The sequence below is a fragment of the Natator depressus genome, chromosome 5 (genome assembly GCF_965152275.1).
Source record: "Natator depressus isolate rNatDep1 chromosome 5, rNatDep2.hap1, whole genome shotgun sequence".
NCBI classification, from domain to species: Eukaryota; Metazoa; Chordata; order Testudines; family Cheloniidae; genus Natator; species Natator depressus.
In genome coordinates, this window is record NC_134238.1 from 71,971,249 (window position 1) to 71,987,780 (window position 16,532).

Consider the following 16,532-nt stretch of genomic DNA (forward strand, 5'->3'; position numbering starts at 1 on the left):
GAACTGCTTTCCATCCTAGTCTCAATCCATCCTCTTTGTGAACACAATGCATATAATTTAGACTTCCAACAACCAGGTTATTCCTGTGCACCCTGTTTCCTCCCCACCAGCTCCATTTACACATTACTGCATGAGCAAAACTGTGTGTCCCCAAATAGCAAGCCCCAAATATCCTCTCACAAATTAGTCTGGCAAATTTTCAAACTAGCGCCATCTTTTTCCCCCTATGCTACAGGCTTTATATCTACAAATTTAATCCTTGTCAAATTTATAGTCTGCAGGATCCAGCCCTTGGTGTAACCACTTACACACACAGGTAGCTTTACTCACTTGAGTGGTCCCCATTACTAACATGAGTAAAGTTATGCACTTGCAATAAATATTTGCAAGGTTGTGCCCCAATTTATTAATGTATAACACCCGTCCCAGTACAGATCCTTAACGGACCCCTCTTGAGTACATCTGACCATTCTGATTTAATACCATTGATAATAAGCTTATCTATCATCCCTTTATTTTCTTACCTGGATGTTATACAATAAGGTTATGTCCCTATGAGCTTCCTCTGTAGTAATGTACCTTACTAAAATCCAAGTAAATTACTGTCTGCCCACCCCCTTGTTCTTATCCATCTGGTCTGTTGCTGTACCTTACAAGACCTGTTGTAGGGGATAGTTTAATTCTTTTAATCTGTATTTTTACAGAGGGTAGCTTTCAGCTATATTTTGAAGATGTGGAAAATGAAATAAAAATTCAAGAAAGGTATTTTATCTTATTTCAACCTGAGTTTTACTATCCCCTGAAAGAATGACTGAGATCTTTATAAATATCCCAGAGGTGCTTCTGAAGAAAAACAAAGCCATCTGCTGGGGTCATGATTGGCAATTAGGGGAAATCACAGCAAAGGAATCTATGCTTATTGTTTGTGTCTCCTCAGTGCAGCTCCTGAGAATTAATACAGAAGAATTATTGCCAAACAAAATACACAAACATCAAGCTTTTCCACAGCCATTCCACTTGCCTAGCTGATGTTGTAGCAGACTGGTAACACATAGGGTATGGTCAGAAGGTGTTCTGTAGTGATATCAAACCAGGCTATATTTCTCACTACAGTAAATCCACCTTCAGCAACCACCCAAGGGACAGAAAAAAATGTTTGCATAATTGAGGGTAGTCTTCCCAATAAAGGTGAAGTAAAATTGTACTAAATGGGTGAGATCCTGGTCTGTGCTGTGCCTGCTTTCCACAACACAGCTAACACAAAGTACTCGTAAAGTGTGCATACCTGGACCTGGGACGATCACTCCAATGGGGGTTCTTTCAGTGTGGTTGAGCTGGAATAGCAGCTCCTATTAGAACTGGTCAAAAAAAAAAAATCGATAGAATGGTTTCTTAGGTCCAAGATATATATAAAGAGAGACTACCACCCCACCACCTCTCTCTCTCTCAAAATTTTTCAAAAGGTCTTGGTTTTGTTCTGATGCAGAACAAAAACACTTTAAAAACTCAAAACATTTCACAAAACAGAATTCTTATTTTCTAGCCACCCATAGCTCCTACACCACCTGCTTCTTCCTGCAACCAGTGTAGAGGGTACAGATAGAAAAAGTAGGCACTGCTTGTGTTATTAACAGCCCGTGCAACATACAGCAGGTCTAATTGTTCCTTTCTGCTGTGTGCTGCCTGGTTTTTATGACAATCACTGGATCCTACACATCTCTCAGCTTTTGCTGAACTCATCTAAATTACACACACAGAGTTCTCTGGGGGGCGGGGTGTCAATACTCAGCAGGCTTTGGGGAACACCAACTCAGCAGCTTGAAAGTTTGGCCCTTAAATGGCAGATCATGTGACTCTTCAAATATATTTCATTCACTTAAACAGAAATTAAAAGGTACAGCGACTAGAGTGAAATCCCTGCAAGCTGCATGGACACTTTTCAAAGTCACCATAATAGAGGCTCAACTTAAATGAATACCCCGAATTAAAAAACACAGTAAAAGAACTAAAAAAGAGCCACCGTGGCTTAACCACCATATAAAAGAAGCAGTGAGAGATAAAAAGGCATCTTTTAAAAAGTGGAAGTCAAATCCTAGTGAGGTAAATAGAAAGGAGAATAAACACTGCCAAATTAAATGTAAAAATGTAATAAGAAAAGCCAAAAAGGAGTTTGAAGAACAGCGAGCCAAAAACTCAAAAGGTAACAACAAAATGTTTTTTAAGTACATCAGAAGCAGGAAGCCTGCTAAACAACCAGTGGGGCCCCTGGACAATCGAGATACAAAAGGAGCACTTAAAGATGATATAGTCATCACAGAGAAACTAAATGAATTCTTTGCTTCAGTCTTCACGGCTGAGGATGTTAGGGAGATTCCCAAACCTGAGCCGTCTTTTGTACGTGACAAATCTGAGGAATTGTCACAGATTGAAGTGTCATTAGAGGAGGTTTTGGAATTAATTGATACACTTAACAGTAACAAGTCACCGGGACCAGATGGCATTCACCCAAGAGTTCTGAAAGAACTCAAATGTGAAATTGCGGAACTATTAGCTATGGTTTGTAACCTGTCCTTTAAATCAGCTACTGTACCCAATGACTGGAAGATAGCTAAGGTAACGCCAATATTTAAGAAGGACTCTAGAGGTGATCCTGGCAATTATAGACTGGTAAATCTAACGTCAGTACCGGGCAAATTAGTTGAAACAATAGTAAAGAATAAAATTATCAGACACATAGAAGAACATAAATTGTTGTGCAAAAGTCAACATGGTTTCTGTAAAGGGAGATCATGTCTTACTAATCTATTAGAGTTCTTTGAGGGGGACAACAAACATGTGGACAAGGGGGATCCAGTGGACATAGTTTACTTAGATTTCCAGAAAGCCTTTGACAATATGCCTCACCAAAGGCTCTTATGTAAATTAAGTTGTCATGGGATAAGAGGGAAGATCCCTTCATGGATTGAGAACTGGTTAAAAGACAGAGAACAAAGGGTAGGAATAAATGGTAAATTTTCAGAATAGAGAGGGGTAACTAGTGGTGTTCCCCAAGGGTCAGTCCTAGGACCAATCCTATTCAACCTATTCCTGATGATAACCTACCAAAATGTAGCGGCATTGTCGCCAGCAAAAGCTAGAGCCAGAGCCTGCAAACACACACATGAGTAGTTCCATTGATTTCAAATGGAGAGTTTATAGGAGGGAGGATTTTCAGGATCAGGTTCTTATGTTGGTCACAGACACTAAAGGTAGGAACAAAGCCAGTTAAAGTCATCTTGTTATTTTCAACTGCCTAGGGAATAAAATAATCAAAAATTGGGCTGTATAAGCTAAGCAATTCAAGAGTAGAATCCTTTGCGCTGCTGTTGGAATCTGATACTAGTACAATGACTGCCCAGAGACACATGACTCTGGCCAACAAATGGCCTGAAATAGTTGTCAAAACTGATAAATAGAGTGGAAACGTGCTAAGAACTTAAACTTGACAGATATATTCTTACAGGTCTATTCTTTTAACAGATGTTCATAAAAGAGGGCTCCACTGTCCTGTAATGTGTGTTGTGAATGGTATTTAGTTATTTAACACATATATGTCTTTAACAGAAAGAGATTCAGTTTCTATTTTACCATCTGGAGTCCAGTAAGTTTTATTCTTGTATCAGGTTTATTCCATTCTTGATAAACAGCAGCCTCATTATACTTCTAAGCAGCTTTCAGTTTGTGGCACAAAGCAATATGGGCCAATTTATACTTTTAACAGATATTCTTTAAATTAGCCCTTACTTAAAATCACCCTTGACTATTCAGAGCCTTTCTTCCTTATCAGGTGGCCTCAATACTTCTTGGAGTGGAATAATTTGTGAAATATAAAGGCATAGGTGAATGTCAACACTTTGACCTTCACACTCATGAGGCAATGGACTCACTGGTACTCTTATTATTGTGATAATCTGCATTGCAATAGTGACTACTACAGACTCTAATCAGGATCAGGGCCCCATTGTGTTAGGCACTATTCAAAGGAAGACCCACTCCCTGCCCTTAGGAATTTACAATCTAACATGTTGCATATGTGCAGCCGCCTGCTTCCATGCAGACAACAGGGCTCTGCAAAGGAGCAGGAGGTCTGCCCATGCAGACAATTACAGGAGCCAAGGCAGAAAAGCAACATTAGAGGGCGAAGGAGAGGAAGACAATCAAATACATACATTTATCACTTGATTTCACCCTGGGCACTGAGATTCAAAACATCTGATCAAAAGCACTCGATGGAATCCCTATGAGTCATGACTAGCAATGGGACTTGATCCTGACATGGGGCTTGATCCTGCTTACATCGAACTCTCTAGCAAAATCCTAGACTTCAGTGGGAGCTGACTCAGGCCCACAGATAAAGAATATAGGCCCTCTATCAAAGAACCCAATTTCTGTGTAAAAAAGACTATTTCTCTAAGGGGCATTTGGGCTCTGAAATTCTAAGCAGAGCAAATCTTCCTAAAAATAAAACCTTTACTCTTTGAAGAACATTTCTTTCACAAGCACTTCTGTGGGAGGAGACTTTGAAGTGAATGTTCCTCTTTTTAAACTCTGTTCTGAACCACTACAGATTTGTCACCCTTGTTTTTTGCCAGGACTTAACTAGCTTGCTAATAAATCATAGGCACCCACTCTGTGGGTGCTATGGGGCTGGAGCACCCATGGGGGAAAAAATAGTGGGGGCTGGAGCACCCAGTGGTGATGCCACTGATCAGCTCCTCCCACCCCAGCACCTGCTACGTAGCCGATCAGCTCCTCCCCAACCCTCCCAGAGCTTCCCGCCTGCTGCAGATCAGCTGTTCAGCAGCACGCAGGAGGCACTGGGGGAAGGGGGCAGAACAGGTCAGGAAGAGGTGGGGTGGGGGTGGGGCCTGGGGGGAGAAGGGGTGGAGTGGGGCCAGGGCCTGGGGTGGAGCAGGGATTGAGCTCCCCTGGGGAAATTAGAAAGTCGGCAGTTTTGTAACAAATGATGTGTTTATCTGATCTGAGAACAAAAGAATTGCTGCATTTCAGAAAGAGTTCTAATGGAAGTAACTAGAATCCTCATTTCTCTTGCTCCTACACAATTTTCAACGTTTCCAAAGGAACCATAAAAGCCTGAAACTGTAACAACTTCTGAGCTCTTTCAAACAGCTGGAAAAAAAAGGGTGGGAGGTGGCAAGTTTCTTGCCTAGTTTTTCAGAATGAAGAGGAAGGTATTTAATCAAGGAAACAATTCCATTTACAAGAGAAAAAGAGCAGGCAAAGGTATTTTTCTGTATCCAAGGGAACTTTAGCAGAAGTTGTTCTAGTTCACTTTTAAAGGGGAGCAGCTCAAGCTGTCTCGACAAGTCTGATTATCTGAATCGTTACAGAGCAGGATACCCTGAACCTTTCCTTGGGGCAAACCAAAAAATATTTCTAACTAAAGTCAAATTTATTACTTGCTGTGGCTCAAAGTAGGGAGAGGTTAGATTAACACAGATTGTTGTTATTAAAAACTGGGAATATACAGGTGTATAATGCAGGTCAGGTCAATTTCATTATCTGGCATATGTAGGCACAATTCCATTGAATAGATTTTGTATTTTTACTTCAGAATTGTAATGATCACATTCCGTTCTCTCTGCCTAAGTTTCCTGTGGGGTATCAACTATATGCCAGGGGCCTAATTCTGAACTAACCTAGACCAGTTTTACATTGGTGTAACTCCACTGACTGCAAAAGAGTTTGTCCTAATTTATACACTTGTATCAGTGAGCTCAGAATCAAGCCCAGTATTATTCATTTCATGTCTCAAACTGTTAGGTAGTATTGTTGTGTGCTTTTAGGTTCTGGTACAGTGGTAGGCTAATGTGAGCTGTACCAGGCCTTTAAACACTATAGGTAGTTGGAAAATTTTTGTGAAATATTATTTTGCCGTTTTTTAAAAAAAAACTACCTCAGAAATGGCTGTATTTTAGTGGTGGGTGAGGAGGTTCTTGTGGGCATGATTCTACTGCCCTGTGCAAATTGGATAGTACTTTCTCATGTGGGTAGTCCCATTCGCCTCAATGGGAGCATGCATTTAATTACTACCCGACAAGAGTAAAGGTCTCAAAATTGGGTCCTGTGTTTGTAAAGCAATTTAGAACGAAAGGTCCCTTCATAAAGTTAAATGATTATTGTTATGGTAATTTCTTTCTTGGTTTTGTATTTTTACTATTCATTCAGAATACCTGACTTTCTTTTTCACAAAATCAGCAGAAATCCCCCTTATTAGGATACCAGAAGAAAAAATAAAAATAAATGACATTTTCCTGTCCATATCTGAGCTTAAACACAAAACAACATACTGTTCTACCCTTTTGTTCCTACAGGGGATATATTGTATAATGACAGATATTTTTAGAATCAAGTAATTTGCAATTATAAAGAGGGTAACTCCATTGGGACTGGAGTCTTGTACATGTCTAAGGGTTCAATGCCAAGATCTCTGCAGAAGGGCATTTAGCACTGTGTACTTTTCAGATCATACACAGTAGAGCCAGCTGCACTAAAAAGACAATAATACTTCCTAGTTTCAGCTATTGCCTTGCAAGGACATACATAAATCTGCATAAGTACTGAATATGAAACTGTTTCTGAGCCCAAATGTCAATGATGTAGTATTATTTGGGTTTCAAAAGAACACACAGTAAAGGAACTGCAATAGCAGAACAGAAGGATGGTCCAGTTAGTCCACTATCCTTTCTCCAACAGTGGTTATTGCTGGATATCCAGAGGAGGGTGCAACCCCACATAAGTCACAGAATGTGCAATACTACTACCCCATGGGGAAATTTCTTCCTGACACTAGACAGTGATCAGTTCATGTTCTCAAATTTAAAGCACACATATTAGATTTTCCTTGCAAGTTTAATAATCATTCCTATGTAATTTTAAGCTATTCTTACTCATATAAATGCTTATACCTTTTCTTCCTCCATCCCCCTGTCCCCGTCCTGACAGCCCACCTGCTTCCCTCTAATGAAATAAACTCTTTGTGAATTAGTGGGTTTGCATTTAAAGTCTAAATCTTAATGAATAAGTATTTAGATTATTTAACTTCTTTACAAGATATGTATGAGGTGCAATGTAGCTATGTTAATGCTGCAGAAGAAACAAAGTAATCTAAATTCACCTTTACACTAGAACAAACAAGTGAAGGTCCCATGGGGTGAAACATCTACAGGGCGGGGGAATACTGCAGACGGCTGCTACATCTCCTATCCTGGGGGAGGGATTCATGGGACTTAGTACAACCCGAAAAGTGGATGGTACTGTCTTGGCAGGGAGTGTGGCCCGAACAGCTGGGCTTGTGCTGATTAGTTCATCCCCTCAGCGGCTTCCACTATAACTATATCCACAGAGCTCCATTGAAATAAGCCACCTCTGGGATGCAGAGTAGCAGCCAAACGCACAGTGAATCCACAGCACACTGCATAACTGTATGGAGAGATGAGACAAAAGGAAGAAGGAAGTAGAGCACATCAGGAGTTTGCTTAACACAGCTTATTCTCCCTCATGGCCATGGACAAAGATTTTGCTGTCATTGGACGAATTTATTTTGCAGTGGAACAGAGAGAGAAGTTAAAGGGGTAGATGCCTTACAAAAGAAATTCCATCCTCAGTAAAAGGTTCAAAATCCTCAGTGGTATGGAATCAAAGCTTTACAGGGTCTTTTCGGCAAAAATGGGCAAAAATACTGCCTCCAAGGAGTAATGAAGCAATGCTGACTAGGGAGAACCTTCTCACTTCATGGAGAAGCCCATGAAAACAACAGATGAGTTGCCAAATGTCTGTTGAGCCATACCAAAAAGAGTTGATGGTCCTGTCTAGCAAAAAGTAACATTTAGGAAACTCATGGGAATAAGTCTGCAAATAACAAATCACCACAGAACTGATGATAGTGACAGTGAAACCAACACATACAAGCTACTGTGTGCTGGAGGCTTTGTTTAGGATTGATCACAATCTATATTGTTTTGATCAGGCCAGCCGAGTTGAGTATGTGCAGATTATATGAATGAATGCTTGTTCTTTCTTCATGGTAAAATGTCTCTATTGAGTTTTTTCCAAAATCTATATGTAAAGTATTTATGGTTTAGTATTGAAATGCTGGATGCTACTATTTGTGTGTTCCGTTCAGATCTGCTGTCTAGGGTTCCTACTCAAAATCCACTAGGGTGTCATCAGCTTGTCTGTATGGAGTGACTTTTGACTTGATTCTGACCTTGCTTACATCAATTTTGCACTGATGTAATTCCACTACCATCAGTGGAGTTACTCCTTATTTACATCCATGTAAGGGAGATCAGAATCAAGTTGTCTATCTGAAGATCGAAAAAAACAGGGCTAGCTAAACTTGGGGGGGAGAGGGGAGGAAATATATCTATAGTTTTCTCAGTTTTTGCTGAAAATGAGCCTGACCAAGTACACCCAGGTTTATCAGATGAATGTGCATCATCAGGTATCATTTCCCAACCCACTTGCTTTGATCATATCTAAATTCATTTGTGAAGTTTATCTTGTGAATGGAACAAAGGGTTCACATAAACACTGCCTGAGCAGAAAATTGACTTTGATCAAATATCAGAGGACAAGAACTGAATTGCTGAGCTGGTTCACATCAACTTTAAAGGGCTCTTAAAATCGATTTCCTTACTCCTCCCCCGACAAGGGGATTAGCGCTGAAATCAGCCTTGCCGGGTCGAATTTGGGGTACTGTGGATGCAATTAGACGGTATTGGCCTCCGGGAGCTATCCCACAGTGCTCCATTGTGACCACTCTGGACAGGACTCTCAACTCAGATGCACTGGCCAGGTAAACAGGAAAAGGCCCGCGAACTTTTGAATGTCAATTTCCTGTTTGGCCAGCGTAGCAAGCTGCAGGTGACCATGCAGAGCTCATCAGCAGAGGTGACCATGATGGAGTCCCAGAATCGCAAAAGAGCTCCAGCATGGACTGAACGGGAGGTGTGGGATCTGATCGCTGTATGGGGAGAGGAATCCGTGCTATCAGAACTCCGTTGCAGTTTTCGAAATGCCAAAACATTTGTCAAAATCTCCCAGGACATGAAGGACAGAGGCCATAACAGGGACCCGAAGCAGTGCTGCGTGAAACTTAAGGAGCTGAGGCAAGCCTACCAGAAAACCAGAGAGGCGAACGGCCGCTCCGGGTCAGAGCCCCAAACATGCCGCTTCTATGATGAGCTGCATGCCATTTTAGGGGATTTCACCCACCACTACCCCAGCCGTGTTGTTGGACTCCTTCAATGGAGATGGAGGCAACACGGAAGCAGGTTTTGGGGACGAGGAAGATGATGATGATGAGGTTGTAGATAGCTCACAGCAAGCCAGCGGAGAAACCATTTTTCCCGACAGCCAGGAACTGTTTCTCACCCTGGACCTGGAGCCAGTACCCCCCGAACCCACCCAAGGCTGCCTCCCGGACCCGCCAGGCGGAGAAGGGACCTCTGGTGAGTATACCTTTTAAAATACTATACATGGTTTAAAAGCAAGCATGTTTAATAATTAATTTGCCCTGGCATTCGTGGCTCTCCTGGATATACTCCCAAAGCCTTTGCAAAAGGTTTCTGGGGAGGGCAGCCTTATTCCATCCACCATGGTAGGACACTTTACCACTCCAGGCCAGTAGCACATACTCGGGAATCATTGTAGAACAAAGCATTGCAGTGTATATTTGCTGGCGTTCAAACAACCTCCGTTCTTTATCTCTCTGTGTTATCCTCAGGAGAATGATATCATTCATGGTCACCTGGTTGAAATAGGGTGCTTTTCTTAAGGGAACACTCAGAGGTGCACATTCCTGCTGGGCTGTTTGCCTGTGGCTGAACAGAAATGTTCCCCGCTGTTAGCCACGGGGAGGGGGGAGGGTGGAGGGGCTAGCAACGCTCTGAGGGGAGGCAAAATGCAACCTTGTAACGAAAGCACATGTGCTATTTATGTAATGTTAACAGCAAGGTTTACCGTGAAAGAGTGTACCCATTGTTCTAGAAAATGTGTCTCTTTAAATACCACTGTCCCTTTTTTTCTCTCCACCAGCTGCATGTGTTTCAAGGATCACAGGATCTTCTCCTTCCCAGAGGCTAGCGAAGATTAGAAGGTGAAAAAAACACACTCACGATGAAATGTTCTCTGACCTCATGCTGTCCTCCCACACTGACAGAGCACAGACGAATGCGTGGAGGCAGACAATGTCAGAGTGCAGGAAAGCACAAAATGACTGGGAGGAGAGGTGGTGGGCTGAAGAGAGGGCTGAAGCTGAAAGGTGGTGGCAGCATGATGAGAGGAGGCAGGATTCAATGCTGAGGCTGCTGGAGGATCAAACTAATATGCTCCAGCATATGGTTGAGCTGCAGAAAAGGCAGCAGGAGCACAGACCACCGCTACAGCCCCTGTGAAACCAACTGCCCTCCTCCCCAAGTTCCATAGCCTCCTCACCCAGACGCCCAAGAACGTAGTGGGGGGGCCTCCGGCCACCCAGCCACTCCACCCCAGAGGACTGCCCAAGCAACAGAAGGCTAGCATTCAATAAGTTTTAAAGTTTTAAACTTTTAAAGTGCTGTGTGGCCTTGTCCTTCCCTCCTCCACCGCCCCTCCTGGGCTACCTTGGTAGTTATCTCACAATTTGTGTGATGAATGAATAAAAAATGCATGAATGTGAAGCAACAATGACTTTATTGCCTCTGCAAGTGGTGATCGAAGGGAGGTGGGGAGGGTGGTTAGCTTACAGGGAAGTAGAGTGAACCAAGGGCGGGGGGTTTCATCAAGGAGAAACAAACAGAACTTTCACACCGTAGCCTGTCCAGTCATGAAACTGGTTTTCAAAGCTCCTCTGATGCGCACCGCGCCCTCCTGTGCCCTTCTAACCGCCCTGGTGTCTGGCTGTGCGTAACCAGCAGCCCGGCGATTTGCTTCAACCTCCACCCCACCATAAATGTCTCCCCCTTATTCTCACAGATATTGTGGAGAGCACAGCAAGCAGTAATAATAGCGGGAATATTGGTTTCGCTGAGGTCTAACCGAGTCAGTAAACTGCGCCAGCGTGCTTTTAAACATCCAAATGCACATTCTACCACCATTCTGCACTTGCTCAGCGTGTAGTTGAACAGCTCCTGACTACTGTCCAAGCTGCCTGTGTATGGTTTCATGAGCTATGGCATTAAGGGGTAGGCTGTGTCCCCAACGATAACTATAGGCATTTCAACATCCCCAACGGTTATTTTCTGGTCTGGGAATAAAGTCCCTTCCTGCAGCTTTTGAAACAGACCAGAGTTCCTGAAGATGCGAGCATCATGTACCTTTCCCGGCCATCCCACGCTGATGTTGGTGAAACGTCCCTTGTGATCCACCAGTGCTTGCAGCACTACTGCAAAGTACCCCTTGCGGTTTATGTACTCGCCGGCTTGGTGCTCCGGTGCCAAGATAGGGATATGGGTCCCGTCTATGGCCCCACCACAGTTAGGGAATCCCATTGCAGCAAAGCCATCCACTATGACCTGCACATTTCCCAGGGTCACTACCCTTGATATCAGCAGATCTTTGATTGTGTTGGCTACTTGCATCACAGCAGCCCCCACAGTAGATTTGCCCACTGCAAATTGATTCCCGACTGACCGGTAGCTGTCTGGCGTTGCAAGCTTCCACAGGGCTATTGCCACTTGCTTCTCAACTGTGAGGGCTGCTCTCATCTTGGTATTCTTGCGCCTCAGGGCGGGGGAAAGCAAGTCACAAAGTTCCATGAAAGTGCCCTTACGCGTGCGAAAGTTTCGCAGCCACTGGGAATTGTCCCAGACCTGCAACACTATGTGGTGTTGTGCTTGTTTCCCGAGCCCAGAATCAGCATTCCACCGCATGAACCTGCCCCAGTAGCACCATGATGCCCACATTGCAGGGCCTGTGCTTTGAGAGAAGTCTGTGTCCATGTCCTCATCACTCACGTCACCACGCTGACATCGCCTACTCGCCCGGTATCTCTTTGCCAGGTTCTGGTGCTGCATATACTGCTGGATAATGCGTGTGGTGTTTAATGTACTCCTAATTGCCAAAGTGATCTGAGCGGGCTCCATGCTTGCCGTGGTATGGCGTCTGCACAGAAAAAAGGCGCGGAACGATTGTCTGCCATTGCCCTGACGGAGGGAGGGGCGACTGAAGACATGGCTTACAGGGAATTAAAATCAACAAAGGGGTTGGCTTTGCGAGAAACTGAATGGCCCCCTCAAGGATAGAACTCAAAACCTCAAGGATAGAACTCAAAACTGGGTTTAGCAGGCCGTTGATTTCACGGAGGGAGGGAGGAGAAAATGAATACAAAACAAATCTGGTCCATTTCTTGTTTTGAGCCACTTCATCTATCTTTATACATCTTGCTGGCAGCAGACTGTGCAGTACGACTGCTAGCCATCGTCAACACCTGGGTGCTCGGCAGAAGACGGTGCAGTATGACTACTGGCCATCATCTTCTGCTAGCTGCAGATTAAAAGACAGTGCGGGACTGAATGTCCATGAGACGAAACAAGGGAAGTGACCTGGCTGAGTCACTCCCATGTTTGCCCGGGCGCCCGGTTAAAAGAGCACCCAGGACTACGTCGATGACGGCTACCAGTCATACTGCACTGTCTGCTGCCAAAAGGCAATAAACTGCTGTTGTGTAGCAATGCAGTACCACGTCTGCCAGCACCCAGGAGACATACGGTGACGGTTAGCTGAGCGGGCTCCATGCTTGCCGTGGTATGGCGTCTGCACAGGTAACTCAAGAAAAAAGGCGCAAAACGATTGTCTGCCCTTGCTTTCACGAAGGGAAGGAGGGAACAGGGGCCTGACGATATGTACCCAGAACCACCCGCGACAATGCTTTAGCCCCATCAGGCACTGGGATTTCTACCCAGAATTCAAATGGGCGGCGGAGACCGGAAGTCGACGGTTGCCTCGGTACTGTGGACACACTCCGCCGACTACATGCACTTAGAGCATTTGTGTGGGGACACACACAGTCAACTGTATAAAAACGCTTTCTACAAAACCGACTTCTATAAATTTGACCTAATTTCATAGTGTAGACATACCTAAGTTGAAAAAAAGGGCTTCGTTGTGTGGACGGGTGCAGGGTTAAATTGATTTAACGCTGCTAAATTTGATCTCAACTCCTAGTGTAGACCAGGGCTTAAAGTGCAATGAACAGTAAAATATCTATTGTTATTGAAGGGCATTTGCACAGTTTGCATCAAATTGTAAAACTCAGGAGTTAGGAATTATTAAAAAAATCCTTCCAACAACATTGCAAACAGATCTAAAAATCAAGAAGAACCCAGAGAACATAGGAACTTGGACTATAATAAATAGTGTGGAAAGTGTATAAAATATTTGCATCCTACAAAGGCAAACAATCATTTGAAATGAAATCAACTGTGAGAGTGAGACTGGCACATACTTTTGTGAAAATTATTACTGTTTAGTTTGAGTCAACAGTTGCACCAACATATAGTATCACATGCCATTTTGTTTACTTTGTTTTATTTTACTCTTCTCCTGTTTTCCCTTGCAAATGGACTCAATAATCCTAGTAGTCAATGTGCTGTTTGATGAGCCATTACACTATGTCATTGTGTCGTGTAGAATTAATGTGAGCTGTACACTTTTGTTTGCTTTACTTTGTGGTGATAAATTCTTAAACAATAAAAAGAAAATCTTTAAAAAAATAATTTGGGGGGAAAAGGTAGTTCTATGCCACCTTTGTGATCTGCTTATCCTGGGGCTGGCTAGGGAATAGTCTGGTCCTCACCAGAGCAGCCTGAGGGTTGCTCTAAATTATGCCTGACTATCCAAGGGACCGTTCCAAAGGCTGGGGGACTGCTGAGGCAGAGGGAAGCCCTAGCTATGCCCCACTCCCTGAGGAATTCCCACTGCACCAGGGAGCAGGAAGAGGGTAGCACAGAGTCACAGCACCAGCTCTGTGTCACACAGGGTTTTTTGTACACCGGGGAAATCAGCGGAGAAGCAATTAAATTGGCTGGCTAGCTGTTTTATGCCACTGGAGCAGTGCAAATCAGATGGATTAGAACAGAGAATTGTACTCTGCATTTATTTACATTTTCCAGTGTTTATATTTTTGTATGAATCATTTGTTATGGATTTTGCCAAGTGCTGATTAAAAAAAAAAACCCTTCCCATTTTCACCTGTCAGTACCAGCTGTGCAAAAATGCTTTTTCTAATCATAACTCATCCACAATGGCCTCTTTTCTCTGTTTAGTTGGGTGATGGACTGTTCTCAACCTAAAAAATTCTGATGTTAAGCTCAAGTGTCAGCGAAAACTTTGCGGAGCTCAAAAATGGACATTGTACCCACATTATTCAGGGCAAGTCTGCTGCTGACTAGACAAACCAGGCATTTTGGGGGCGGGCACACACACACCAGATTATGCTCTCAGCAGAGGAGCACATTTTATCATTCTGCAGGTCATCTGAGGTATTTGGAAAGTCTGGCATTTCTTCTTACATGTGAACACACACTGATCATTTCCATTGTCCGCAGGTTAAATTAGTGCAATTTGCTCCTTCTCAGACTTCTCTTGAAGTTGCCTGAAAGGCTACTGCTACATTCCAGTATAGTTTTAATGCTGAAATCATGGATAGAATCCCTATCAATGTATTTCGTTTCATTGTTGAGGAGTCACCTTAAACACTGTCTTTGCACAAAAGAACCATGATGGTTTCTTTAGATTTGTTCTGCAACCTGGATTTGTTAGTTTCTGGCCAGGCATATTTCTATGACTTTTTCAGAAAAGTGAAAGTTGGACGTTCATGAATAACGTTCATGAATTGTGCTCTAGCTTGTAAATATTCCAACGCATGACTGATCTGTATGTGCATGTGTGGGGGTGTGTGTGTGCGGTGTGTACATGTGAGCACATGTATGCATGCGCACACGCCTCTGGACCAAGCTTATTTATGTAAAGGCTACTTGGAACGATGACATTTTCATTTGTACAAGTGCAACATGCCAAGCAGTCGAAAACCATACTGAGTTTCAGTTCTGGCACAATATCAAGGCTTCAGTTGTTTGGCAGAGTCCACAGCTCATATGAAGCATACACTGCGTAGCAAAGTCCTGTTCCAGTCTGGAACTAAAAAACCCATCAGTGGTGCAGAATCACCAGATTAGTAACACCAGAGTTGAAAGAGAAGCATGCCAATTTAGTGATCGGCCCAATTATAAGAACTCATAGAATACTCTTTGTGGGGAAATAGTCACTTCTGTTTCATTAATATAATAGCATGACACATTAAAACATTTTAAAATGTAGTAAAATTGACTAGTTTAAATACTATAAATAGAACAAAGAAATGGTCTGAAGAGAACAAAGGTCCACGCAGTGGGAAACTTATGCTAGCAAACACCAATTAACACCTAAAAAGATGGAATTGCTTTGCAGAAAACACCAGGTGGGTCATTTAAATAGCCTACATTTAGTTATGAAACAAGCCCTTCAAAAGAATTACACTGGATCTATTCTCTGATTAGTAATCATCCTCCTTAAGTAAACTTCCTGGTGCAGGGACAGTCTCTTACTACACATTTGTACAGCATCTAGCACAACAGGGTCCTGATTGTGATTACAGCTTCTGGGGCATTCTGCAAAAGAGATAATAAAAAATACTCTTTCTACTGAAGTGGCCATGTTCTTTTATACAGTAATCTGTATTCTAGGACAGTGCAACCCCATGATTCATACAAACACTTGACATCTTTTAATAAAGAGGGCTTCAGAAAATCTGGCTGGTTAGCTTTTGTGATAAATAAAATCAGGGGGAGGGAGCTCCCTTTTATGAATATCCAGCCAGCCAGTTAGCTGTAAAATCCCTCTTGATGTCTGTTCTCTGCTTGCTTTACCTGTAAAGGGTTAACAAGCCCACAGGTAAAAGAAAAGGAGTGGGTACCTGACCAAAAGAGCCAATGGGAAGGTTAGAACTTTTAAATTTGGAAAAGAAACTCTCCCTTTGTCTGTTGTTCTCTGGGCTGCAGGGATGGAGCAGCAATGCTGTGTAAGGCTTGAACCAGATATGAAAATTCATCTTCCATACCTAGAAGAAATTATTTAGACAGGGAATGTTTAGTTAGACACAATCAGGTTTCTTTTTTATTTTGGCATGTGGATCTCCTCTGTGCTAACGCCAAATGCTTTTGTTTGCTTGTAACCTTTAAGCTGAACCCCCAAGAAAGCTATTTTGGGTGCTTAATTTTTGTAATAGTTTCTTTTAAGACCTAGCAAAAAGCCTAAGTTCCAGATGTAAATTTTATTAAAAACAAAAAGGGGAAAAAATACCTTTTTTAAGAACAGGATTGGATTTTTGGTGTCCTAAGAGGTTTGTGCATATTGTTTGATTAGCTGATAGCCACATCTAATTTATTTGTTTTCTTTCTCTGCTCTTCCCCAGAGGCAGGGGGGATGGGAGGGGGAAGGGCTTGAGGGTA

General features: G+C 42.9%; 1 long non-coding RNA gene across 1 annotated transcript in view; it reads right to left on the reverse strand.

Moving 5' to 3' along the window:
- Positions 1-16,532, reverse strand: part of LOC141987550 (uncharacterized) — a 62,850-nt gene that overhangs the window by 15,794 nt on the left and 30,524 nt on the right. Inside the window, exon 2 of the long non-coding RNA XR_012639564.1 lies at positions 1,286-1,358. This is a non-coding gene — a long non-coding RNA (uncharacterized LOC141987550). The remainder of the gene's footprint in view (positions 1-1,285; positions 1,359-16,532) is intronic.